The 27,271-nt window shown below is 42.1% G+C and overlaps 1 protein-coding gene across 2 annotated transcripts in view; it reads right to left on the bottom strand.

The window, feature by feature from the left end:
- RUSC2 (RUN and SH3 domain containing 2) overlaps nucleotides 1–17,122 on the bottom strand; it is a 63,625-nt gene extending 46,503 nt beyond the window's left edge. For both annotated transcript variants that reach the window (XM_018052123.1, XM_018052129.1), the window contains exon 1: nucleotides 16,796–17,122. The gene's annotated coding sequence lies outside the window, so the exon portion shown is untranslated. The remainder of the gene's footprint in view (nucleotides 1–16,795) is intronic.

Below are 27,271 nucleotides of genomic sequence, written 5' to 3'. Positions count from 1 at the left end.
TGCTCTACTTCTAGGCCCTCCTGAAATACCTCTTTCAAGGATTATTATTCAATCTTTGGTTAAAGATTCCTATTGGCTAGGAATAGACTATTGCTAGGAATACAGTGCTAAACAAAACAGATATTATCCCTGCCCTCAGGAAGCTTACAATCTAGTGGAGGAATGCAAACAATCACATAAATAAAAATACAATTATGAAATGTGATAAATGTTTTGAAAATAAAGTGCAGAGTATTAAGAAGATCTGAGTAAGACTGATGATAGATGTGATTAAGAGGTCAGGGAAGGCCTGTCTGGTAAACTGTGAAGGCCTCTCTGTAAATTACATGTTGAGCCTTGAAAGGTTAGCTGAAAGGAAGTTAAACAGGTGAAAAGGTGGGGACAAAGGTGGGGACAACATTCCAGGCAGAGGGAATGACATGTGTGAAAAGCCCTGAGGCAAGAAAGTGGTTGGTGTCTTAGAAAAACCGAAAGAAAAAAGTGTCATCCAAACTGTCCATCATATTTGGCAACCAGGAGTCCAATGATGATCTTGACATAAACAATTTCAGGAAAGTGGTTAGTGGAAATGAAATTAGGCTCCAGAGGGTGGAAAAGTGAATGGAAAATCAAGCAGATTGGTTGGGTGGTCAACAAAGGTTGGCTGTTACAGTACTGAGACAGTTACTACCCAGAGGGTGATATGGTGTCAGGGGATTTATTTTAAAAAATAAAGACTGTATCAAATAAATATATGCACATGGTTACAAAGTTAAATGTGAAAGGGCTTCCCTTGTGGCTCAGCTGGTAAAGAATCCACCTGCAATTTGGGAGACCTGGGTTACACCCATGGGTTGAGAAGATTCCCTAGAGAAGGAAAAGGCTATCCACTCCAGTATTCATTGTACTATAAAGCTTATGATGAATAGTAGAAATCCACAGCTCCAATCCCCTTCTATCTCTGTGTCATTTTCCACTACTTTCAAATCTTTTAGCTGTCTCATCTGGCATTTATGTTCATGTTTATAAATCACATGCATATTTAATTATTTCTTAATTTTAAACATTCTTTTTTCACTTCCTTACATCCACCTTCCTCACACTTTCTGATTTAATTAATATCCAGTGTTTGCTATGACTTGGTATAGCAAATAAGAGCCTATTTGTTGTTGCTCAGTCACTTAGTCATGTCCGACTCTTTGCAACCCCATGGACTGTAGCACGCCAGGCTTCCCTGTCCTTGATCTCCCGGAGTTTGCTCAAACTCATGTCCATTGAATCAGTGATGCCATTTGACCATCTCATCCTCTGTCCCCTTCTTCTCTTGCCTTCAATCTTCCTAGCATCAGGGTCTTTTCTCATAAGTCAGCTCTTCGCATCAGGTGACCAAAGTATTGGAGCTTCAGTTTCAGCATCAGTCCTTCTAAGGAACAGTCAGGGTTGATTTTCTTTAGGATTGACTGGTTTGATCTCCTTGCTGTCCAAGGGACTCTCAAGAGTCTTCTCCAGCACCACAGTTTGAAGGCATCAATTCTTTGGTGCTCAGCCTTTTTTGCTGTCCATGGAGCTGCAAAGAGCTGGACACAACTGAGCAACTTTCACTCACTCACTCACTCACTCACTTTTCTCCTGTCCAGCTCTCACATCCATATGTAACTACTGGAAAAATCATAGCTTTGACTATATGGACCTTTGTAGGCAAAATAATGTCTCTGGTTTATAAAATGCTGTCTAGATTGGTCATAGCTTTTCTTCCAAGGAGCAGGAGTCTTTTAATGTCATGGCTGCAGTCACCATCTGCAGTGATTTTGGAGCCCAAGAAAATAAAGCCTGTCATGGTTTCCATTGCTTCCCCATCTGTTTGCCATGAAATGATGGGTTGTAACTTTAATACTTGACTCTCTTTAGTTTCAGTTCAGTTCAGTCGCTCAGTTGTGTCCGACTCTGCGACCCCATGAATCGCAGCACACCAGGCCTCCCTGTCCATGATCAACTCCCAGAGTTCACTCAGACTTGCGTCCATCGAGTCAGTCATGCCATCCAGCCATCTCATCCTTGGTCGTCCCCTTCTTCTCCTTCCCCCAATCCTTCCCAGCATCAAAGTCTTTTCCAATGAGTCAGCTCTTCGCATGAGGTGGCCAAAGTACTGGAGTTTCAGCTTTAGCATCATTCCTTCCAAAGAAATCTCAGGGTTGATCTCCTTCAGAATGGACTGGTTGGATCTCCTTGCAGTCCAAGGGACTCTCAAGAGTCTTCTCCAACACCACAGTTCAAAAGCATCAATTCTTTGGCGCTCAGCCTTCTTTATATTTATCCCTAATTCTTCCCAAATTCTCTAGCAGAACTGTAAAAATTGCTCTCAATCTAATTTTCCAAACGGTCAAACATAGTTCCTTTTTTTTTCTCCTGGACCATAATCCTTCTGGAACTTTCTGCTCTCCTGGTACATTCTGAACTGACTCTCCTCTACAGTTTACAACACCACTGTCATGCTGGACATCTCTTTATCCTCATCCTAGGAATTTTCTTTGCCTCTCTTCTCTTAGTTGCCCTGTGTTCCCATGCCCTAGATCCCATGATTTCTTCTCTCTTGTTTATATTCTCATTTTGCTGAAGCATATTCTGTAATAGCTTTCTAAGAAAGGATACATAGTAGGAATATTTTTGTAATGAGTATCTGAAAGTATATATTTTAAACTCTCACAGTTGATAATTTGGCTGAGCATAAAACTCTAGGTTAGAAATCAATTCCTCTCATGAATCTGAAGACACTGCTCACTGCTTACTAATTAGATTCCATCCTTGTTGAGTACAGTGCCATTCTGATTCCTGATGCTGGTATGTAACTCAAAAAAAAAATGCCGGTTTAAAATTTCTCTATATCCCTAGTGTTCTAAATTTTCATGACGAGTTACCCTAGGGTATGGTATTTCTATTGGTTGTGCTGGGCACTCAGTGGGCCCTTTTGATTTGGAGACTCTTCTTCAGTTCTGGGAAATACACTTTTACTCTTTCTTTTCTTTTTCGTAACTTTGTCTCCACTGACATTAAAGATTTAGAAAGAGAGGAATTAAACGATGAAGCAACATCCTTGAGAAGTAGTTAGGCGCTCAAATTTTTAATATTTTTATTCTCTTAAAAAATTTTAAAGTATACAGGCAATATTGCTAACCATAGCATAATGTACAGCAGATCTCTAGAACTTATTCGTTTTGCATAACTCAAACTTTATACCAGTTGAACAGCATCTCATTTCCCCCACTCCCAGCTCCTGGCAACCACTACTCTTTTTCCTATATCTGTGACTTTGACTATTTTAGATTCCTCATACAAATGGAATCATGCAGTATTTGTCCTTCTGTGACTGAATATTCCCTTGAAACTAAGATCATAATAGGAAAATGGGCAGGATATGAGCAAACATTCCATAGAAGAGGGAACAGAATATAGCTAATAAGCATACAATAAGATTTAAAACACTATTAAAATATTGCTTTTGTTCATCAATTATCAAACAAAATAGTAACAGTTAATCCTGGTGAAGACAACTAAAACAGGCATTTTCACACTTTGTCAATAAAAGCATATTTGGGTACCTTTATATTGAGGTTGGGGGAAAATTTATATATATATATCCAGTCTTAAAAATATTCAAATCCTCTAACTCCACCTCCAGAATTCTATACTAAAGAAATTATCAATGATTTTTTTTATAAGGTTATTAATCTGAACATTTTTCAGAAAAGAGAAAGCTGCTTTTAGAAACCTCAAATGTCTAACATTTGTGTTAAGTAAATTATGGTAAATTCAAACAATGGATTTGTTACCCAATTATTAAAAATTTGGTTTCCAAAAACTGTTCAATGATATGTTGTCATTTTATACTTGTCTGTATTTTTCTAGATTTTCAACAGTGAAAATATATTTCACCTATAATTACAGAAAGAGACAAACACTTTCTCAGAAAATATTTTTAAACAAAACAGACAAGATTTATTTGTTTCAAAGGAAAATATCATAGTATCCTTCATTTCGTCTGTCTCCATAAAAACACAGTTAAGTTTAAACATTTTCTAGGTTAAAATCTGAGCAGTGAATAGCATTTCTTTGGACTGTATTCTCCACAATCTCTTAGTCTTAAATGAGTAATAGGTTTATAAACCTAATCTCTTAAGGAAGAAAACACAGGGTGGAAATGATATGCCATAAATCACACTCTTAGTGGCACTATTTGGCCTTTGATTCCTGGGTCTTATGCATTAGAGTCTTTTCAATTCTTTCAAAACCAAAACAAAAACCTTTCTGTTGATTAAATCTGAGAACCGCTTATCCAGAAGCTGAGACTAGAGTTTGGGTCTAACAGTAGTTCTACTCAAAGTGTAGTCTATGGACCAGTAGAATCAGCCTCTCCTGGGAATTTACTAGACTGGTAAATGGTTGGACTTACTGAATCAGAATTTCAGGAGTGACAAGTGATTTTTATGCAGCCTCAAGTTTAAGAATTAACACATATCTAGAGGAAATTAAGCAAAGAGGCTAACAGTAGGAAAAGGGAGGGAGGTACAGAGCCCATCCAGTGTTCAATGTATATCAGTTCAGTTCAGTTCAGTGCAGTCACTCAGTCATGTCTGACTCTTTGCAACCCCATGAATCGCAGCACGCCAGCCCTCCCTGTCCATCACCATCTCCCGGAGTTCACTCAGACTCACGACCATCGAGTCAGTGATGCCATCCAGCCATCTCATCCTCGTATATACATATATTTAAAGCATGTACATTATTATAAAATATTCTAAAAACAAACTTTTTCCATACTATAAACTAGAAGTTATGATTAGAAAATATTTTCTTGGATTTGGACTAAAAAAGGTTGACAAATTAGCATAGGTCTTGGATCAAAGGGTAAAAAGAATCTGTAATTCATTCCTGGTTCCAGACAGCTCATTAAGTTAAAGCTAAGTGTTTCACATAGGAATTTAGGTATGTATGCAGTAAATATTTTGGCTATATTTCTGTCAAACCATGATTGGTTACTCGCAGTTGATCAGCTGAAGATGATAGGATCTTCACTTCTTTCAACCTCTTTCCATTTTGGAGTCATGACTCAGTAGGCAAAACTCAGTAGTCACCGTGACTGGCTTAAAGTGTGCTTTACAGAGCCCTTCCAATGACAATGAAAGGGAAGTGAATGGGATGGAAAGAAAAGGAAGGAGAGATGAACAGGATAGACTCTACTTCTCCCAACCCCTTGCTTTCAACCAAAAGAGCTCAGCCTTTACCTTTTTGTGTCCACTTATCTGTGGAATATACTTGAACAAAGATCTCCCCTCTAAAAAAACATTTTGAAAATTTCTATTCTTTACTACATATTCTCAACAACCCAATAAAAAGCCATAGCTTAACAAGGAGCTGTTAGTGCTCCTTGTTAACTATCTATCACCACCACCTAGCTGTCGAAAGGACTCACAATGCATAATGGGCAGGTGGTCCTGCTTCCAGGACTCCCTTCTCCAACCACTATCATTAGGGATGAATAAACTAATAATGTTTCAAGTTGCTGTGTTGGATGTGAGGCTAAGCATATTACATAAATCAGCCTATAAACTCAACTTGACATTACACTATCTAAGGAGTAAAAGACTGGGGGCTGCTGTTCCAAATAACAGTAATGTAAACATTGCTGTCTCATGTATCAGTTCAGTTCAGTTCAGTTCAGTCACTCAGTCGTGTCCGACTCTTGGCGACCCCATGAACTGCAGCACGCCAGGCCTCCTTGTCCATCACCAACTCCTGGAGTTCACTCAGACTCACGTCCATCGAGTCAGTCATGCCATCCAGCCATCTCATCCTCTGTCGTCCCCTTCTCCTCTTGCCCCCAATCCCTCCCAGCATCAGAGTCTTTTCCAATGAGTCAACTCTTCCCATGAGGTGGCCAAAGTACTGGAGTTTCAGCTTTAGCATCATTCCTTCCAAAGAAATCCCAGGGCTGATCTCCTTCAGAATGGACTGGTTGGATCTCCTTGCAGTCCAAGGGACACTCAAGAGTCTTCTCCAACACCACAGTTCAAAAGCATCAATTCTTCGGCGCTCAGCTTTCTTCACAGTCCAACTCTCACACCCATACATGACCACAGGAAAAACCATAGCCTTGACTAGACGGACCTTAGTCGGCAAAGTAATCTCTCTCCTTTTCAACATGCTATCTAGGTTGGTCATAACTTTTCTTCCAAGGAGTAGGCGTCTTTTAATTTCATGGCTGCAGTCACCATCTGCAGCCTCATGTATATATTACTGTATAACAAACATTCCACAACTTAGTGGCTTACAACAATGACTGATTATATTTCACAGTTTTGTGAGCTGGCAAGGGTTTTTTTGCAGTTCCAAAAGATGGGTTCTGGAAATGTTTTGAATAGAAGCAGAATAGCCCTGTCCCACCAAATAAGAGAAGTCCTTCAAAGTAATCTCCTTGGGAGACAATTCACCTAGCAATGCTCAATGCTCCTATTCAAAACATTTCAAGAACTCATCTTTTGGAACTGCGAAAAACCCCTTAGTCAACTCACAAAACTGGATACAATCAGTCATTGTTGTAATCCACTAAGTTGTGGAATGTTTGTTAAACAGTAATATATAAGCGAGACAGAAATGTTTAAATTACTATCCTTTTGGAGCAGGAGATAAAAAGATGGTTCCCAACCTTTCTGGCACCAGAGACCAGTTTCATGGAATACAGTCTTTCCATGGACCCGGGGGATGGGGTGGTGGCTGTGGTTACAGAGTGATTCCAGAGCATTATATTTATTGTACACTTTATTTCTATTGTTATTACATCAGCTCCACCTCAGATCATCAGGCATTAGATCCTAGAGGTTAGGGACCCTGATCTGGAGGATATTTAAAAGGAAATGATTAGCCCTGCAGAAAAACTCCAGCTATCTAGAACCTTCAGAGACTAGGTTGGTCTGATAACAGTTTGGCTGTATCTTTTTAAACAAATTTATTTATTCGGCTGCTTCACGTTTAGTTGTGGCACACAGGGGATCTTATTTTGCGGTGCTCAGGCTTCTTTTTAGCTGTGGCTCTAGGGCTTCAGAGTGTGAGGCTTCAGCAGCTGTGGGGTATGGGTTTAGTTCCCCAACCAGGGATCAAATCCACATCCTCTGTACTGGAAGATGGATTCTTAAACACTGGACCACCAAGGAACTCCCTGGCTGTATCTTTAAATAAACAGATCCTTGTTATCCTTCAGATAACAAGAAAATAACATTTTGGAAGTGAAACAACTCTCAGATGAATGGGATCAGCAGTGGGTTCCCAACTCTCCCATCTGGAGTTTTTGCTTTTTTCCTTGGGATCTTCTGAATCCTATCTATACTGACTTTAGGAATACTCTGATCTTTCTTTTACCTGAATATGGGTAAAAACAAATTTTCTATTTTTCCCTAAGGACACTAAATATAAGGTTCTATTTTCTTTCTTAAAATAATTATACAAGAAAAGAAAGGAAGTACAAAAGTATAAAAACAGATAAACAAGTTAAACATAGATTTTAGGATCCTAAGATAAACTTAAGTATAAACTTTGGATCCTAAAATAACTAAATCTAGCCAGAAGTTGGCTGACTCTTTTTCCCTCTCCACCCAGTTATCAACTAGTCGTCCTTGACCACAGGATTTTCACACAAGAGGCCAAAAACAGCATACATTTCAGAGCTCAAAGTCTCATCTTCCAAGAATTCCAGAGAACAGCAATTTTCTGTTTTAAGTATCAAGAATAATTTTTTTAAAACTTAGGTATTTCAGTAGAACTTTTAAAATGTACACTTTTACTTACACACTTTTGTTTTACACACAGTATATAGACTATAACTTAACTTTTCTTTGATAACTCTCCTGCCAATGCAGGGGACCTGGGTTCAAACTCTAGTCAGGGAACTGGATCCTACATGCCACAACCAGGAGTCTGAGAGCTGCAACTTAAAGATGCCACGTGTTGCAACTGAGACCAAATAAGTAAATTAATGTAAATAAATAAATAGTTTAAAAATACACAAATAAGGATGAGAGAAAAAAATTTTAAAATCAGTTTAGTGTTTCTAGACAAAATAATGAACAATCTGAAAAGGAAATTAAGAAAATAATTCTATCTACAACAGCATCACAAAGAATAAAATACTTAGGAATAAACTTAACCAAGATGGTAAAGGCTTGCACACTGAAAACTATAAAATGCTACTGGAAGAAATTAAAGAAGTAAGTGGGAAGATATCATGTGTTCATGGATCATAAGACTTAATATTGTTAAGATGTCAATACCTTCAATATGTGACGCCTGCAATATGGATGGACGTTATGCTAAGTGAAATAGGCTAAAATCACAGAATGACAAATACTGCCCAATTCCACTGATGTCAGGAATCTAACATAGTTAAATTCATGAATCAAAGAGCAGAATGACTGTTGACTGGGGGAGAGGGAAGTGAGGAGTTGTTGCTCATTGGGTATAAAGTTTCAGTCAAGCAAGATGAATAAGCTCTAAAGATATGCTGTAAAACAATACACCTACAATCAACAATATATTGTAAACTTAAAATCTGTGAAGAGGGTAGATCTCATGTGAGGCTTCCCTGGTGGCTCAGATAGTAAAGAATCTGCCTGTAATGAGGGAGACCCAGGTTCAATCTCTATGTTGGGAAGATCCCCTGGAGAAGGGAATGGCTACCCACTCCAGTATTCCTGCCTGGAGAACCCCATGGACAGAGAAGCCTGGTGGGCTACAGTCCATGTGGTCACAAAGAGTTGGACATGACTAAGCAACTAACACTGTGTTTTTTCTATAATAATGAAAAGATGTCAACTGCCCAAAGAAATCCACAGATTCAATGAGATCCCTTTCAAAATCCTAATGATAATTTGTACAGAAATAGAAAAATTCATTCTAAAATTTGAATGAAATCACAAGAGATCCTGAATAGTTAAAGTTGTAGGATTCATGCTTCCTTACCATGCAGCCTACAGTCATCAAAAGAGGAGGGTACTGCCTCATGAGGGTCAGAATGGCCATCTTTAAAAGTGGGGACTTCCGTGGTGGTCCAGTGGCTGAGAGTCTATGCTCCCAGTGCTGGGTGCTAGGGTTCAATCCCTGGTTGGGGCACTAGGTCCCACATACCATAACTAAGAATTCACATTCTGTTACTAAGACCTGGTGCAGCCAAATAAACAATCGAAAAAAAAATTTTTTTTTTAAGTCTACAAGTAACAAATGCTAGCAAATGGTGAAAGGAACCCTCCTATACCATTAATGGGAATGTAAGCTTGTGCAGTCACTGTGAAAAATGGTATGGAGGTTCCTCAGAAAACTAAAAATAGAATTACCACAAAAGTTGAAAGTGTTAGTCGCTCAGTTGTGTCTGTTTGGGACCCTATGGACTGTGGCCCACCAGGCTCCTCTGTCCATGGGATTTCCCAGGCAAGAATACTGGAGTGGGTTGCCATTTCCTTCTCCAGGGGATCTTTCTGACCCAGGATGGAACCTGGGTCTTTTGCATTGCAGGCAGGTTCTTTACTGTCTGAGCCAGCAGGGAAGCCCATGATATGATCTAGCAATCCCACTCCTGAGCATATACCCAGACAAAACTATAATGCAAAAAGATACATGCATTCCTATGTTCAGAGCAGCACCATTCACAGTAGCCAAGACACGGAAACAGCCTAAACGTCCACTGACAGATGAGTGAGTAAAGAAGGTGCGGTACGTACATACTATGAAGCACTGTCGCTAAGTTGTGTCTGACTCTTTGTGACCCCATGGACTGCAGCACACCAGTCTTCCCTGTCCTTCACTATCTCCTGGAGTTTTCTCAAACTCATGTCCACTGAATCGGTGATGCCATCCAAGTGATGCCATGAAGTACTACTCAGTCATAAAAAAGAACAAAATAATGCCATTTGCAACAACATGGATGCAACTAGAGATTATCATACTAAATGAAGTAAGTCAGAAAGATACAGACAAATACCACTTTTATGATATCACTTATATGTGGAATCGAAAATATGACACAAATGAATCCAAGAAACAGAAGCCAAATCAGGGGCATAGAGCATAGACTGGTGGTTGCTAAGGCGTAGGGAGTGGGAGGGGTGGATTCAGAGTTTGGGATTAGCAGATGCTAACTGAAAGATGAGGCTGTGAAAGTGCTGCACTCAATATGCCAGCAGATTTGGAAAACTCAGCAGTGGCCACAGGACTGCAAAAGGTCAGTTTTCATTCCAATCCCAAAGAAAGGCAATGCCAAAGAATGCTCAAACTACTGCACAATTGCACTCATCTCACATGCTAGTAAAGCAATGCTCAAAATTCTCCAAGCCAGGCTTCAGCAATACGCGAACCGTGAACTTCCAGATGTTCAAGCTGGTTTTAGAAAAGGCAGAGGAACCAGAGATCAAATTCCCAACATCTGCTGGATCATGGAAAAAGCAAGAGAGTTCCAGAAAAACATCTATTTCTGCTTTATTGACTATGGCAAAGCCTTTGACTGTGTGGATCACAATACACTGTGGAAAATTCTCAAACAGATGGGAAGACCAGACCACCTGACCTGCCTCTTGAAAAATCTGTGTGCAGGTCAGGAAGCAGCAGTTAGAACTGGACATGGAACAACAGACTGGTTCCAAATAGGAAAAGGAGTACGTCAAGGCTGTATATTGTCACCCTGCTTATTTAACTTCTATGCAGAGTACATCATGAGAAATGCTGGACTGGAAGAAACACAAGCTGGAATCAAGATTGCCGGGAGAAATATCAATAACCTCAGATATGCAGATGACACCACCCTTATGGCAGAAAGTGAAGAGGAACTAAAAAGCCTCTTGATGAAAGTTAAACAGGAGAGTGAAAAAGTTGGCTTAAAGCTCAACATTCAGAAAACGAAGATCATGGCACCCGGTGCCATCACTTCATGGGAAATAGATGGGGAAACAGTGGAAACAGTGGCAGACTTTTTATTTTGGGGGGCTCCAAAATCACTGCAGATGGTGACTGCAGCCATGAAATTAAAAGACGCTTACTCCTTGGAAGAAAAGTTATGACCAACCTAGATAGCACATTCAAAAGCAGAGACATTACTTTGCCGACTAAGGTTCGTCTAGTCAAGGCTATGGTTTTTCCTGTGGTCATGTGAGAGTTGGATGTGAGAGTTGGACTGTGAAGAAGGCTGAGCGCTGAAGAATTGATGCTTTTGAATGGTGGTGTTGGAGAAGACTCTTGAGAATCCCTTGGACTGCAAGGAGGTCCAACCAGTCCATTCTGAAGATCAACCCTGGGATTTCTTTGGAAGGAATGATGCTAAAGCTGAAACTCCAGTACTTTGGCCACCTCATGGGAAGAGTTGACTCATTGGAAAAGACTCTGATGCTGGGAGGGATTGGGGGCAAGAGGAGAAGGGGACGACAGAGGATGAGATGGCTGGATGGCATGACTGACTCGATGGACATGAATCTGAGTGAACTCCAGGAGTTGGTGATGGACAGGGAGGCCTGGGGTGCTGGGATTCATGGGGTCGCAAAGAGTCGGACATGACTGAGCAACTGAACTGAACTGAACTGAACTGGTATATACAGAATGGATAAACAACAAGGTCCTACTGTATAGCACGTGGAACTATATTCAATATTCTGTAATAAACCATAATGGAAAAGAATATGAAAAAGAAAGTATGTATGTGTATAACCAAGTCACTTTGCTGAACACTGTAATTCAACTATACCTCAATAAAAAATAAATTAAAAAAACAAAGAGAGTGGTACTGGCATAAAGACAGACATAGAGACCAAAGAAAGAAAATAGAGAGCCTAGAAATAAACTTGGCATTTCTGGTCAATTGATACTCAACAAGAATGGCAACACTATTCAAAGGGGAAAGGACAGTCTTCAACAAATGGGTGTTAGGAAAACTAGATGTCCACATGCAAAAGAATGGGCCCTTTTCTTACACCCCTTTCAAAATTTAACTCAAAATAGATCAAGACCTAACCATAAGAGATAAATCTATTCAAGAAAACTTGGAAGAAAACATAGGGAAAGAGCTTCATGACAGATGAATGGATAAAGAATTGAATTTGGCAATGATTTATTGGCTATCGCACCAAGAGCACAGACAAATAGAGAAAAAATAGGTAAACAGGACCTCATCAAAATTTAAAAACTTTTGTGTATCAAAGAATCACAAAAAAGTGAAAAGGCAACCCCATGAAATGGGAGAATATATTTTCAAATCATAATACCATTATAAGGGACTTCTATCCTAAATATATAAAGAACTCTTACAATTCAACAATAGAAAGATATAACCCAATTTAAAACAGGCAAAGGATTTCTGATTGACTTTTCTTCAAAGAAAATATAAAAACAGCCATAAGCACAAGAAAAGATACTAAACATCACTAGTCATTAGAAAAATGCAAATCAAAATCACAATGAGACACCACTTCAGACCCATTAAAGTAAGTAAAGTCGCTCAGTAGTGTCCGACTCTTTGTGACCCCATGGACTGTAGCCTACCAGGCTCCTCTGTCCATGGGATTTTCCAGGCAAGAGTACTGGAGTGGGTTGCCATTTCTTTCTCCAGGGGATCTTCCCGACCCAGGGATCAAACCCGGGACTCCAGCATTGCAGACAGATGCTGTACCATTTGAGCCACCAGGGAAGCCCTCAGACCCATGAGGCTGACTATTATTTAAAAAAACAAAACACAAAATAAGTGTTGGCAAATGTGTGGAAAAACTGGAATGCCTGATAGTGCTGGTGGGAATGTAAAATAGTACAGCCATTGTGACAAATGGTATGGCAGTTCCTCAAAAAATTAAATGTAAAATTACCATATGATTCAGCAATTCCATTTCTGGATATATATCCAATGGAATTGAAAACAGGGACTCATATCTGTACACCAATGTTCAAAGCAGTTTTATTCACAATAGCTAAAAAGTGGAGGCAACCCAAGCTTTTATGTGGATAAAAATAATGTGATATATACTTAAAACGGATATTATTCAGCCCTAAAAAGGAAGGAAATTGGGATGCAAGCTACCACATGGATGAACCTTGAAGACATTTTGTTAAGTGAAATAAACCAGTCACAAAGAAATAAATATTGTACAATTCAATTTACACGTAGTACCGAGAGTAGTCAAATCATAGAGAAATAAAGTAGAATAGTGGTTGTCAGGGGCTGGGAGAAGAGGAAATGAGTTATTGTTTAATGAGTATGCAGTTTCAGTCTGAGAAGATAAAAAAAAGTTCTGGAGATAGGTGGTGGTGATGATTGAACAACAATGTGAATATACTTAATGACACTGAACTGTACATGTAAGAATTGTTTAAATAGTAAATTTCATGTTATATATATTTTACCACAACTTAAGTAAAAAAGAATAAATGTAATACCAGAGAGACTCTGCTATGAGTTATAATTTTTCATTAGCATGCATCCCATTCTCCACCCTCACCCCCTGAAGTCAATCTCGGAGCAATGTTTATATGTGGTCATTCAAAACAATACACTCATTTTGCATGACAGACTCATTTGACAGGAACTACAATATCATATGTCAATGTCTGAGTGGGTGTTTTCTGGGTAACCTCAACACTGATCGACTGGACTATCTCTACAGAGCCTGCCCTTACCCTAACATGCAGTCAGTGAGCCATCTCAGTCAACTGACTTTTAATAAGTGCTCAGTCATTGTGTATGAGTAACAGAAAAAAAGGGTGAGTTATTGTCCTAAAGTTACACAGAGAAAAATAGAATACATAAACCTTCCCATGAACTAGGGAAGCAAATAAAAATACAGGATACTCTGTTATTTATCTGAAATTCAAATTTAACTTGGTATCCTGTATTTTATCTGGCAACGTTCTGCCATATTGGAAGTGAAGAGAAAATAAATTATCCAGAGTGTTTTGGGGATACTGAGGTCTTAACAGGGACCTAGACAGAGTAGTGTAGAAGACATATTGGTTAACCGCCCCCCCCCCCAAAAAAAAAAGTACTGGTCTCTAGACTCCATGCTTAATTCTGCTCAGGAGTCCCTTCCTGCTTTGAGTATCTGTGATCCAAGACTTACTTTCTAAAGTTACAAAGTCAGAGAATGGGAGAAAGAAAAAGTAGAGAAGGATAAACCAAAGCTAGAAATGAGTGAGAGCATACCCAGCTTCCAGTCAGGAAGGACTGGCCTCAAAAAGGGACCTTAGACACGTAACATAAAAATCAGAGGAATTCAGATTTTGACCTGGCTCAAAGCAGAAGAGAAACAATGATGGTGAATGCCCTACAGCCATACAGTAGGAGGGACACGCAGAGTCGAACATGACTGAGCACATATGTGAGTGAGGAGGGACTGGCATAGCAGAACACCAGAGACAGCAGTGCAATCTCCCAATTCCCTGAAACCATTACCATTAGTAATTTCCATGGAGCCCCTCAAGAAACTCTAGTCACAATTTTTACCTACTAATACTCTGAATTGACACTTTCGAACTGTGGTGCTGGAGTAGACTCTGGAGTGGACAGCAACGAGATCAAACCAGTCAATCCTAAAGGAAATCAACCCAGAATATTCATTGGAAGGACTGATGCTGGAGCTCCAATACTTTGGCCACTTGATGCCAAGAGCTGACTCATTGGAAAAGACCCTGATGCTGGGAAAGATTGAGGGCAAGAGGAGAAGGCGGTCACAGAGGATGAGATGGTTGGATGGAATCACTGACTCAATGGATATGAGTTTGAGCAAGCTCAGGGAGATAGTGAAGGACAGGGAAGTCTGGTGTGCTACAGTTCATGGGGTCGCAAAGAGTCAGACACAACTTAGTGACTGAACAACAACAGTACTCTGAGCCCCGGTGACCATAATGCCTCTAGTAGTCAGGCAACTACTTCTTATAAACTCCTGCAGCTTTCCAGCCATTGTTTCATCAGTCAGTAATATCATCTATTTCCCCATGGACCCTGGGCCAAAACTGAGATCGCTGAACCCCGTCTTAGCTTCAGGAACTTGAATCTGTTCACGTCATCCTCTTAGGAATCAACAAAAACAGATTTCAGGCTCTCTGTTCTTTGAGAATTCCATCTTTAAAAGGCCTGTGTTCTTGTTTATTACTGACACTATACAGATAGTGTTAATCCCTGCCTGATGCTGGTCTCCTGAGATATAAATGGCTCATATGGCCTGATCATACTATAGTAGTATTTAGGAATCTTTGATAAGTCTAACACTAGGCCAGGCTGGGATGTCTCCCCTCTCCAGTGGAGGAAGGGGGAGGGGAGGTATCCAAGAATTAAAAGGGTAAAGTAACTGAGGTCATTCCTCCAACCTGTCCTGAAGCACCAGCTGATCAGGTACACTGAATCAGGTTTGAAGGATGTAGCTAGCCACCACAATTCTTCCCTAGAGGGAGCAGATAGTCTCTAGGGCAAGAGGAGGGGGGTCACCTGGGTAAAGCTCTTTAAAGATTATCTGGGCAGCCACTGAAGGACTGACCAATAAAAATTTCTGCAGCCTTGGACCTTAATTTTTTCTTTTTGGTAAGCATAACATAAAGGTAAAACAGCTAATAAAAAGAAGCTTCTCCCTCCGAGTCCTCGGAGGGAGAGGGAGAGGGTGGGATGATTTGGGAGAATGGGAATTCTACCATGTATACTGTCATGTAAGAATTGAATCGCCAGTCCATGTCTGACGTAGGGTGCAGCTTGCTTGGGGCTGGTGCATGGGGATGACCCAGAGAGATGTTGTGGGGAGGGAGGTGGGAGGGGGGTTCATGTTTGGGAACGCATGTAAGAATTAAAGATTTTAAAATTAAAAAAAAAAAGCTTCTATGTAAATGAAATTAGATGCATCAACCGAGAGACGAGTATGTTCAGTTTTATGCTCCCACCATGAGCACCGCAAGTAATCCCCAGACGCCCTTCGTTTTCCCCCCATTCATGTAACTGGTGACACGTCTTCCCATGAAACACTGCCTCACAGCCTCTGCACTGGTTTCATTCATTCACTCACTCATCAAATATTTACCGAGTCTACCATGTGCCAGACACTGTGCTGGGCACTGGAGATACAAACGAATCGTGTACGGTCTTGCCTCCAGGGCAGCCCCCTGGTATCCTCAGGGCCAGCCTGGCATCCCAAGGCAGCCCTGGGCAACGGGATCACGGTACCCTTTGCAGCAGGTAAGCGTGGTAGCAGGGGGCTGGCAAAATGCCAGGCCACAGGTTTTCCCAAGGTAAAACTGGATGTGAGAGAGCGATCCCAGCCCAGCTCAAACAGGCATCAAGGTGGGAACCAGGGGCCAAAGGGGCGGAGGGTGCAAACGACCCGGCGTGCAGAGGACTCCCGCCGCAGTCGCCGGGCTGGGTGCTGAGCGGCCACGCGCGCTCCTCCAGGGCCGTCACAGGAGATGTGGGGACAACGATGACCCCTGGGCGCGAGTCAGCTGAGGGGGTGTCTCCAAGGGACAGTTTGAGGAGACGGTTAGGGTGGATCTGCGGTGATGCCCCAAATGATAGCTTGTCCTGGGTGACTGAGGATTCAGTGGATGGCGGAACTGAAAGGATAGGACTGAAGATGAGGTTGGTCCAGAGGGTCAAGCAAGACCGAAGGGTGGGGCTGACGGGACGAGGGGGAAGGGCTGAAGGGAAGGGAGGGCGCGCTAAGGACTGGATAGGTGAGCAAACTGAGGGCCTTTCTCCCAAGGGATCATTTGGAACGCGAGGACAGCGGATCTCCGGGACCTCGCCTGCCCCAAAGACGCGTCCTACCTGGTTTCTCGTCTCGGCGTGGTCCTACCGCGCAGGAAGCGGCAGCGTCTCTCGCCCTGCAGGGGCCGCGTTGCAGCCGGGACAAGCAGTCGTCCCCCTTCTCTCAGACAGCTTGGTAACGCCCGGTCCTCCCCTGCAGCTGTGGCGCCGATGGTCCGATCTGAAATGCCCTCATGTCGCCCCTTGGGATGGCCCGTCGTTCGGCCCGCTGTGCCAGTGGGGGTGCTCGCCCACCTCCTGGCACCCTCTGCATTGAGCGCGGCGAGTCACGCGCAGTGCTTTCCCGCGAGGGGAGCCGCGGCGCTTCTGCCGTGGCCCCGCCTTCTGCGGCCTGTGCCCCGCCCCTTCGGGGTGGTGCCGGCTAAGTGGCTGGGCTGTGCTGGAACCCAGAAAATCCTCGCGCGCGGCTTAACTGGCGTGTGGAAGGCAGGTGCATTTGCGCATCCGCCATCGCCTAATGGAGCGATTCTCTGCCTGACACCGCAGTAGAACCTCTTGGGAAAAATAGAAAAACAAAACTAAAGCCTGACCTCAGCAGAGACCAATTGACCCAGAAGCACGGGTAGGGTGGAGTAGGGGTTGGGTGGTGCCCAGCCTCGATATTTTTAAAAGCACTCCAGCATAGCCAGGATGAAGAAGCCTGGTAAAGTCTAGAACGGAACAAAGACTGTCTCCTTTGGCCAAAAATTTAATCAGGTTCTTCTGAGTCGGCCCTGGACCAGGCTTGACTTTGGGCTTCCCTCTTTGTCCTTGTAGAATCCAGTTTGAGCAAGAATCCTATTAAATCAGTTTATTGGAAATTCTCCGCTCTTGATATCTGACCGTCCTTGGTATTTATCACCTTGGCCTGCTTTCAGCAAGAATTCTGTTGAGTTGATCTACCAAGAATCCCCCTTTCCTCTGATGTTTCTTCTTAGTAGTTGCTATGCTCATGTCCCTCCAAAATTCTTATGTTGAAATCCTAACCCCCAGACATTAGTAGGGTGTTCCTTTGAGAGGTGATTAGGTCATGAGGATCTTGTATGATTAGGATTAGTAGCGTCACAGAAGATATCTCATGGAGCTCCCTAGCCCAGTCCTTCAGATGGGGAAGTAGCTGACCAGAGAGCACCTAGTGGCCAGGCTGGCACCTTGGTCTGACTTATAGCCTCTAGAACTCTGAGAAATTTGTTTATAAGCTACTCCGTCTGTAGTGTGATGTGTTTTTTAGCCATGCCATGCAGCATGCGGGACCTTCGGTCCCAACCAAGGACCAAACCCCGGCCCCATGCCTTTGGAGCACAAAGGCTAACCACTGGACCACCAGGGGAGTCCCTGTGGTGTTTTATTATAGCAGCCAGAATAGATGAAGGCTGTAATTTTCCAGCCACTGACCTCTACCCTGCTGCTTGGCTAATAAATTATCACTTGTCTTTGTTGGGATCTGAGTTGAGCTCAATCTCTTCCCCACTGCAGCACCTCATTGCGGTGGTTCCTATAGCTATTCCATGATCCCCGGCCCACTCCCTACCCTCCCCCTTGCCCTGCCCCTGCAAATAAAGTTTGCCTTACCATCTTTAACAAGTGTAATGAATATTTTTTTCTTTATCAGAACTCATGTGCTTCCTGCTCCCAGGCAAGGTGTATGTGAGACACTGAAGACTGTTGTCTTCTTGTATCCAAAGGGGGGTGGGGGCAGGTGGTCTTTCAATGGATAGTTATTAGATCCTCACTAGGTTCCATCCTCTGTGAAAGAGAGTCTGAGACCCTGTGCTCTAGGCACTCCCAGGCTTGTTAGGTCACAGTCAAGGAAGCAGATAAATGTCATATTGTGTAATACATCCTGAGGCCTCACAAAAGTCATGTGAGCTGAGCTTTGAATAATGAGTGGGAGGTAAAAGGTGTGGGGGAAGCATGTACATAAGAAAAATGGGGCAAAGCAACTGATATGATCGAGATGTGGGACCGATGCAGAGAGTATAGCAAAGATAGTCAGGGCTATGATAATGAAGAACCTTCCATGACAAACTAAGGAGCTGGGACTCATCCGGTAAGCAGTGGAGAAATACTTTATCTGGAGGCAGGATGGTAAATCAAATATGAATTTTAGAACTACAATTCTGGGGGCAAAATGGAGAGGGCTTTAGTCAGGGAGACCAGTGAAAAACTGCATGTTTGTGCAGATAAAGGGTCCAGGGTGGGGTCTTAGCCTAAGCTAGGCCAATTGGAACCCTTTCCCTGAGAATTTGGACTTGGGGGAGAGAGAATTACACTTTTATTCATGGTTAGACTTACCATGGAAATTTGAGAGTGGTGTCAAATTTTACTTGTCAAATGGCCTGAGTTGCAGAAAAAAACAATTTGCTGAGAAGTATGTTTGTTGCCTAGAGAGGAGTCAAGTGAAGATACAAAGAGACTACTCTCCAGGTTCTTGGGGCCTACAGTAGCTGATTCCACTTCTCACTGAGGCCGTTTAACTCTTACCCTGGGTTGATGATGCATCCTTCTATCCATTCATACAGTCTTATTTTTGACCTCAGCAAATGTGGGTTACTTCCTGTTATTTGTGTTATGGGATAATTTTCAAAAAGTTAAAAGCATGAATCTTATACAAATATAAAATAAAGCCATATTTAATTCACTAATCAATGAGAGAACCAGTAAGACACTAAGACTGGTTCACAAGGGTATCTGACTTTTAGAAATGTAAATTCTTTTCCAGACAAAATTAATTTGCATCACTGAGAGAAGGAATTATTTGCATTGTTAAAGGCAGAAATATTCTGCAATATTATCAGTATTTGAACAGATATGAACTTTATTAACCTCACTCCAGTCACAGTGTGGATACTGAATTAGAGGAAAGAGACCAGTTAGGAGACTGTGGTAATTGTGATGAGAAATGGGAGGGTGTGAATTAGGGCAGTGGCTGAGGGGTTAGATCTAAGGATATAGATTCAAGAGACATTAAGGGTATAGACTCTATAGGACTTAACGATTAATTTAATGTGTCACTGGGGGTTGGAGGTAAAGAAGAGCAAATAGCCTCAGATGACTCCCAGGATCCTCCAAATGCTGAGTTTTCTCCAAAACCCTTGGTACACCTCTTAGAAGACTTGGAGCTAGAATTACAGGGAAATGTTGGATCTAGGACAATGCTCCCTTGTTTCTCTGTTTCTGGCAGTGGTAAATATGGTCTTTCCCCAAACGTTCTTAAAGATGCAGGAAGAGCCAAATCGTCCCATGATCTCTCCCTATTCCTGAGACACTGTAGATGAGGAACAAGTATAAACCTGGCCTATGTACGCTAGAATCACCTCTCTGGTTTTGCCTTTGGCAGTTATTCCATCTAGCGCAAGTGAAAAGATCTCATAACCCATCCAACTTCAGAAAACCCCTCAAGGGGTGCTCTTCTGAAATGAAATAATGTCTCATCTGTTTCTGTTTTATTATTCTCTCTAGAAACCAGACACATTGCCCCACTCATCTTCATACTTACAGCAAGTCATGACCACTTCTCTTTCCGAAACTATATGACCTTTTAGCAACTATTCTCATCACTGACTTAATTTCTCAGAATTCTAATTACAAGAAAGATAACATCGATTGGGGTCACATATCCACTCTTGGCCAACTGTGGCTAGGACTAGTGGAGTCAACTGGCATGGACACGACTCATCCTGTCACCAACAGCTGAGTGGGAAGAGCCAGTAATCTATGGATTTAGCACTGTTGAGTAAATCAAGGAGCTTATTTGACAAACCAGTGCCTGCATCTTCTGCAGCTAACCCACAGAGTCCTTTGGTTTTATCTTCAAAATGTATCCTCTACTCATCCACTTATTTCTTCACTGCTTCCATAGTCTAAGCCACCACCATTCCATGCTTAGACAATGTAACTTCCTCCTAAATAGTCTCTCTGATGTCACTTTTACAGTCCTGTTGCCCATAGAATGGCTTAAACAATCTTTTCAAACTGGCTTTAAAGTCATCCACTGCATCTTATCATACCTCTCCAACCACTCTCCCCTTTGCTCATGATGTTTTATCCACATTAGACTTATGTTTCTTACATACAAAGCTTGCTCCTATCTTAGGGACTTGAATGTCCTTCCATTAGATTTTTGCAAAGCTAGATCCTTTTAGTCATTCAAGTCTCATGTCACATGTTACTCCCTCAGAAAGTCCTTTTCTGACCACCAGAAAAGGTGGTCAGAAAGTTAGCTACCCCTCTCCACTCACAGTCTTTCACTGTTAAACAGCCACTGTTGTATCTTCATGGCACTTACTATCTGAATGATCTTGGTTACTTTGATACTGTCTCTTCTTCTAGAAGGTAAGCTCCATGATAGTAGACATCTTTTTTGTTGTCTTTCACTCTACGGGCAGCATTTAGAACAGTGCTCAGACATGGCAGACACTCAATAAATAATTGTATATGGATGAATGTGATAGAAGGCTGTGTGTGTGTGTGTGTGTGTGTGTGTGTGTGTGTGTGTGTGTGTGTGTGTAATTGGAACTTTGAAAGAATGGCATTTGTGGGGTCAGTATCAGATTCTTTACTGTCTGAACCACCAAGGAAGCCCATAACCATGAAACCATTTTATATTGTCTCCTACTCTTTTAACCTATTGCATGAGACTTTATGAATTTTCTGGTCACTTTAAGGTAGCAATCAGTACTTGTTACTTTGAATATTTAAGATGCCTGAGGTAATGAAAATATTTTTTAAATTTCATACTTTAAAATTAAAGTTTTTCTTATCTCTCAGCTTGGCCCTATTGCAGATGGTGCATGTTCAGTGGGGCTTAGTAGATGTCTATTGTTCCTCACTTATCTCTTTTCCATGCCCTAGTTTGCTAATCTTCTTTCTCCAGTGTTTGAGCAGGGTGGAGGGAGAAGAAGGTTCTTACTTGACTAATACTGTCACAAACTAGTTTTAGTGTTTGGCAGGTATCTAAAATCATTTGTTTTTTGACAGAGAATTCTTTCTTTGTTGGTGTAGATAATTCTCCTATACCAGTTTACTTTAAGGTAAGTGCATTCAGCTCCCCTCAGTCAGTTCAGTTCAGTTGCTCAGTCGTGTCTGACTCTTTGTGACCCCATGAATCGCAGCATGCCAGGCATCCCTGTCCATCACCAACTCCAGGAGTTCACTCAAACTGATGTCCATCGAGTGATGCCATCCAGCCATCTCATCCTCTGTCGTCCCCTTCTCCTGCCCCCAATCCCTGCCAGAATCAGGGTCTTTTCCAATGAGACAACTCTTCGCATGAGGTGGCCAAAGTATTTCAGCTCCTCTAGCTAGCTGATCACTTATAGCTCCTTTAGAAATCTCTGCTGCTGCTGCTGCTAAGTCGCTTCAGTTGTGTCCGACTTATAGCGACCCCATGGACTGCAGCCCACCAGGCTCCTCTGTCCATGGGATTTGCCAGAGTACTGGAGTGGGGTGCCATTGCCTTCTCCGTAGAAATCTCTAGGCAGTTAAAAAATCAACTTTATTGAAATATGATTACACAATAAAATGCACAGATTTTAAGTTTGATGAGTTTTGACAAATGTATACATACACCCATGTAACCACCTCTGAAATCAAGATACAGAAAATTTACCTTATGCTCTTAGACAGGCAATCAATCCCACCCTCAGGCAACCTTCTATCTATTTAGAAATATCCAGGCATTTGACACCATATCTCTTGCTTCCTTCTGAGGAAGTCTCCTCAACCTTTTAGATAGTCTCTCCGACAAGATAAAGAAACCCTAACTAGGTTTCTTTTATAGCTCATATCTGATCTATGGGGAGCACTTATGAACCACTAGTCCTGAAAAATAATGCCAATCTTACCACCACTATTAATATCTCCTCTTGCTCTACTGTAGAACAGATAGCTAGCTCTTCTCTAACTTTTGAGATTTTCCAGGCATGAGTCAGGCATGAGTTCTCTGTATTCCCCCCACCCATTAACTGTGGGCAAGTTATTTCCTTATACTCTTTCAAAACTGAACTAGGGTGGGACTCAAAGCCCACTAGTAATTCTCTCCAAGGATACTTTTCCAATGTCTGAATTTCTGGCCCTTTTCTCAAGGTGGGTAAGGAATTAAGACTTTGAGACTTTTCATATCCCATTTTTTGGCAAGTCTTACATGGTTATCTAAAACTTCACCTTGGAAAGAAGCATCTGCTGTTTTGGATCCTTGAAAAAAAGTCATGTCCAATTCTTTGTGACTGAATGGACTATACCCCACCAGGCTCCTCTACCCTATGGAATAGGAATTCCTGTACGGAATTCTCCCAGCAAGAATACTGGAGTGGATTGCCATTGACTCCTTAGTAGAGACCAAGACTCAACTCTCCCAAGATGCATATGAGCCATCAGGGAGGGTGCCAAATGTTCAGGAGTTGGGTGGGATATTATTGACCTGAAGGGGTGTCAGTTCTTGGGTCAAAGAGAAGTTCAGTTCAGTTTAGTCCATCAGTTGTGTCCAACTTTGTGACACCATGGACTGCAGCACATCAAGCCTTCCTGTCCATCACCAAATCCCGGAGTTTACTCAAACTCATGTCTACCAAGTCGGTGATGCCATCCAACCATCTCATCCTCTGTTGTCCCCTCCTTCTCCTGCCTTCAATCTTTCCCAGCATCAGGGTCTTTTCAAATGAGTCAGATCTTCGCATCAGGTGGCCAAAGTATTGCAGTTTCAGCTTCAGCATCAGTCCTTCCAATGAACATTCAGGACTGATTTCCTTTAGGATGGACTGGTTGGATCTCCTTGCTGTCCAAGGGACTCTCAAGAGTCTTCTCCAACACCACAGTTCAAAAGCATCTTCAGCGCTCAGGTTTCTTTATAGTCCAACTCTTACATCCATATATGACTATTGGAAAAACCATAGCTTTGACTAGATGGACCTTTGTCAGCAAAGTAACGTCTCTGCTTTTTAATATGCTATCTAGGTTGCTCATAACTTTTCTTCCAGGGAGTAAGCGTCTTTTAATTTCATGGCTGCAATCATCATCTGCAGTGATTTTGGAGCCCCCAAAATAAAGTCTGCCACTGTTTCCACTGTTTCCCCATCTATTTCCCATGAAGTGATGGGACCAGAGGCCATGATCTTCGTTTTCTGAATGTTGAGCTTTAAGCCAAGTTTTTCACTCTCTTTCACTTTCATCAAGAGGCTTTTTAGTTCCTCTTCACTTTCTGCCATAAGGGTGGTGTCATCTGCATATCTGAGGTTATTGATATTTCTCCCGGCAATCTTGATTCCAGCTTGTGCTTCATCCAGTCCAGTATTTCTCATGATGTACTCTGCATATAAGTTAAATAACCAGGGTGACAATATACAGCCTTGACATACTTCTTTCCCGGTTTGGAACCAGTCTGTTTTCCCATGTCCAGTTCTAACTGTTGCTTCCTGACCTGCATAAAGGTTTCTCAGGAGGTAGGTCAGGTGGTCTGGTATTCCCATTTCTTGAAGAATTTTCCTCAGTTTGTTGTGATCCACACAGTCAAAGGCTTTGGCAAAGTCAATGAAGCAGAAGGAGATGTTTTTCTGGAACTCTCTTGCTTTTTCCATGATCCAGTGGATGTTGGCAATTTGATCTCTGGTTCCTCTGCCTTTTCTAAATCCAGCTTGAACATCCGGAAGTTCATGGTTCACATATTGCTGAAGCCTGGCTTGGAGAATTTTGAGCATTACTTTACTAGCATGTGAGATGAGTGCAGTTGTGTGGTAGTTTTAGCATTCTTTGGCATTGCCTTTCTTCGGGATTGGAATGAAAACTGACCTTTTCCAGTCCTATGGCCACTGCTGAGTTTTCCAAATTTGCTGGCATATTGAGTGCAGCACTTCCACAACATCATCTTCCAGGATTTGAAATAGCTCAACTGGAATTCCTTCACCTCCACTAGCTTTGCTCATAGTGATGCTTTCTAAGGCCCACTTAACTTCACATTCCAGAATGTCTGGCTCTAGGTGAGTGATCACACCATCGTGATTATCTGGGTTGTGAAGATCTTTTTTGTACAGTTCTTCTGTGTATTTTGCCATCTCTTCTTAATATCTTTTGCTTCTGTTAGGTCCATACCATTTCTGTACTTTATTGAGTCCATCTTTGCATGAAATGTTACCTTGGTATTTTGAATTTTCTCGAAGAGATCTCTCGTCTTTCCCATTCTGTTGTTTTCCTCTATTTCTTTGCATTGATCGCTGAGGAAGGCTTTCTTATCTCTCCTTGCTATTCTTTGGAACTCTGCATTCAGATGCTTATATCTTTCCTTTTCTCCTTTACTTTTCACTTCTCTTCTTTTCACAGGTATTTGTAAGCCCTCCTCAGACAGCCATTTTGCTTTTTTGCATTTCTTTTCCATGGGGATGGTCTTGACCCCTGTCTCCTGTACAATGTCACGAACCTCCGTCCATAGTTCATCAGGCACTCTATCTATCAGATCTAGGCCCTTAAATCTATTTCTCACTTCCACTGTATAATCATAAGGGATTTGATTTAGGTCATACCTGAATGGTCTAGTGGTTTCCCCTACTTTCTTCAATTTAAGTCTGAATTTGGCAATAAGGAGTTCATGGTCTGAGCCACAGTCAGCTCCTGGTCTTGTTTTTGCTGACTGTCTAGAGCTTCTCCATCTTTGGCTGCAAAGAATATAATCAATCTGATTTCAGTGTTGATCATCTGGTGATGTCCACGTGTAGAGTCTTCTCTTGTGTTGTTGGAAGAGGGTGTTTGCTATGACCAATGCGTTTTCTTGGCAAAACTCTCTTAGCCTTTGCCCTGCTTCATTCCGTATTCCAAGGCCAAATTTGCCTGTTACTCCAGGTGTTTCTTGACTTCCTACTTTTGCATTCCAGTCCCCTATAATGAAAAGGACATCTTTTTTGGGTGTTAGTTCTAAAAGGTCTTATAGATCTTCATAGAACCATTCAAATTCAGCTTCTTCAGCGTTACTGGTTGGGGCATAGACTTGGATTACTGTGATATTGAATGGTTTTCCTTGGAAACGAACAGAGATCATTCCATAGTTTTTGAGATTGCATCCAAGCACTGCATTTTGGACTCTTTTGTTGACCATGATGCTACTCCATTTCTTCGGAGGGATTCCTGCCCACAGTAGTAGATATAATGGTCACCTGAGTTAAATTCACCCATTCCATTCCATTTTAGTTCTCTGATTTTTGGAATGTCGACGTTCACTCTTGCCATCTCCTGTTTGACCACTTCCAATTTGCTTCAAATTCATGGACCTAACATTCCAGGTTCCTATGCAGTATTGCTCTTTACAACATCAGACCTTGCTTCTATCACCAATCACACCCACAACCGGGTATTGTTTTGCTTTGGCTCCATCCCTTCATTCTTTCTGGAGTTATTTCTCCACTGATCTCCAGTAGCATATTGGGCACCTAATGACCTGGGGAGTTCCTCTTTCAGTATCCTATCATTTTGCCTTTTCATACAGTTCATGGGGTTCTCAAGTCAAGAATACTGAGGACTTCAACTTGACTAGAAGCTTTAGGGGTTAAGGAGTTGCTGGTTTGAGGCTCAGTTGTCTCTGATTCTTTGCGACCCCATGGACTGTAGCCTACCAGGCTCCTCTGTCCATGGGATTTTCCAGGCAATAGTACTGGAGTGGCCTGCCATTTCCTTCTTCAGGGGATCTTCCCAACCCAGGAATTGAACCCGGGTCTCCTGCATTGTAGACAGATGCTTTACCGTCTGTGCCACCAGGGAAGTCCTCAGCCTGGGGACTGTCATCAATGGCCATGCTATACCTCCTCAGGAGATACTCAGACACAGTTCTGTCTCAGTCTCTGGGTCTTGATGCACACAAAGTATGTTTGAGCTTTCTGAGCATCTCTGGTGGGTATGGGGTTTGATTCAAAATGCAATTTCACCCCTCCTACCATCTTGCTGTGGCTTCTCCTCTGCCCCTGGATGTGGGGTATCTCCTCAAAGTCACTCTTCAAAGAGAAGAGAAGGCGGCAAAATCTTGAGCTGTCCTACCAAGGCGAGAACAATCTCCATTCTTTTTCTGGTCCAGAAACTCTCCTTTGGCTTCTTATGACCAACTGTTCACAGCTGCCTCCTCCTTTTGGTATCCAGGCTAGCGAAAGACTCACCCTGAATCCCTCAGATAAACCTGGTAAGGGCACCTGGGTGAATATGCTTGTGCCGGGCCCTGGCAAATTTTATGGTTGCTCTGGGTATGGGAACGATTATTAGGTCCTTCTTTTCTCTTCCTCACATTCCCCCTCTTCACCCATTACTTCTTTGACAGGAGAGAAAGGGGCAGGGCACAACTTTTGAAAGAGTTCACATAACATAAACCAATTAGAATCAAATGGGATCAGGCAAAACTAGATCTTGATCCTCAATCAGCAAGTGAAATGACACACCCAGAAGTGCCATGACAGTTCCAAGGCACTGTTGAGAGATCAAGGAAAGGGTAGTGGCCCAAATCCTGGAAATCTCCGACCCTTCCTCCAA

Source organism: Capra hircus, chromosome 8 (genome assembly GCF_001704415.2).
Source record: "Capra hircus breed San Clemente chromosome 8, ASM170441v1, whole genome shotgun sequence".
Taxonomy (NCBI): Eukaryota; Metazoa; Chordata; class Mammalia; order Artiodactyla; family Bovidae; genus Capra; species Capra hircus.
The sequence above is the reverse complement of the archived record's forward strand: the minus strand, read 5'-3'. Positions and strand labels throughout refer to the sequence as shown.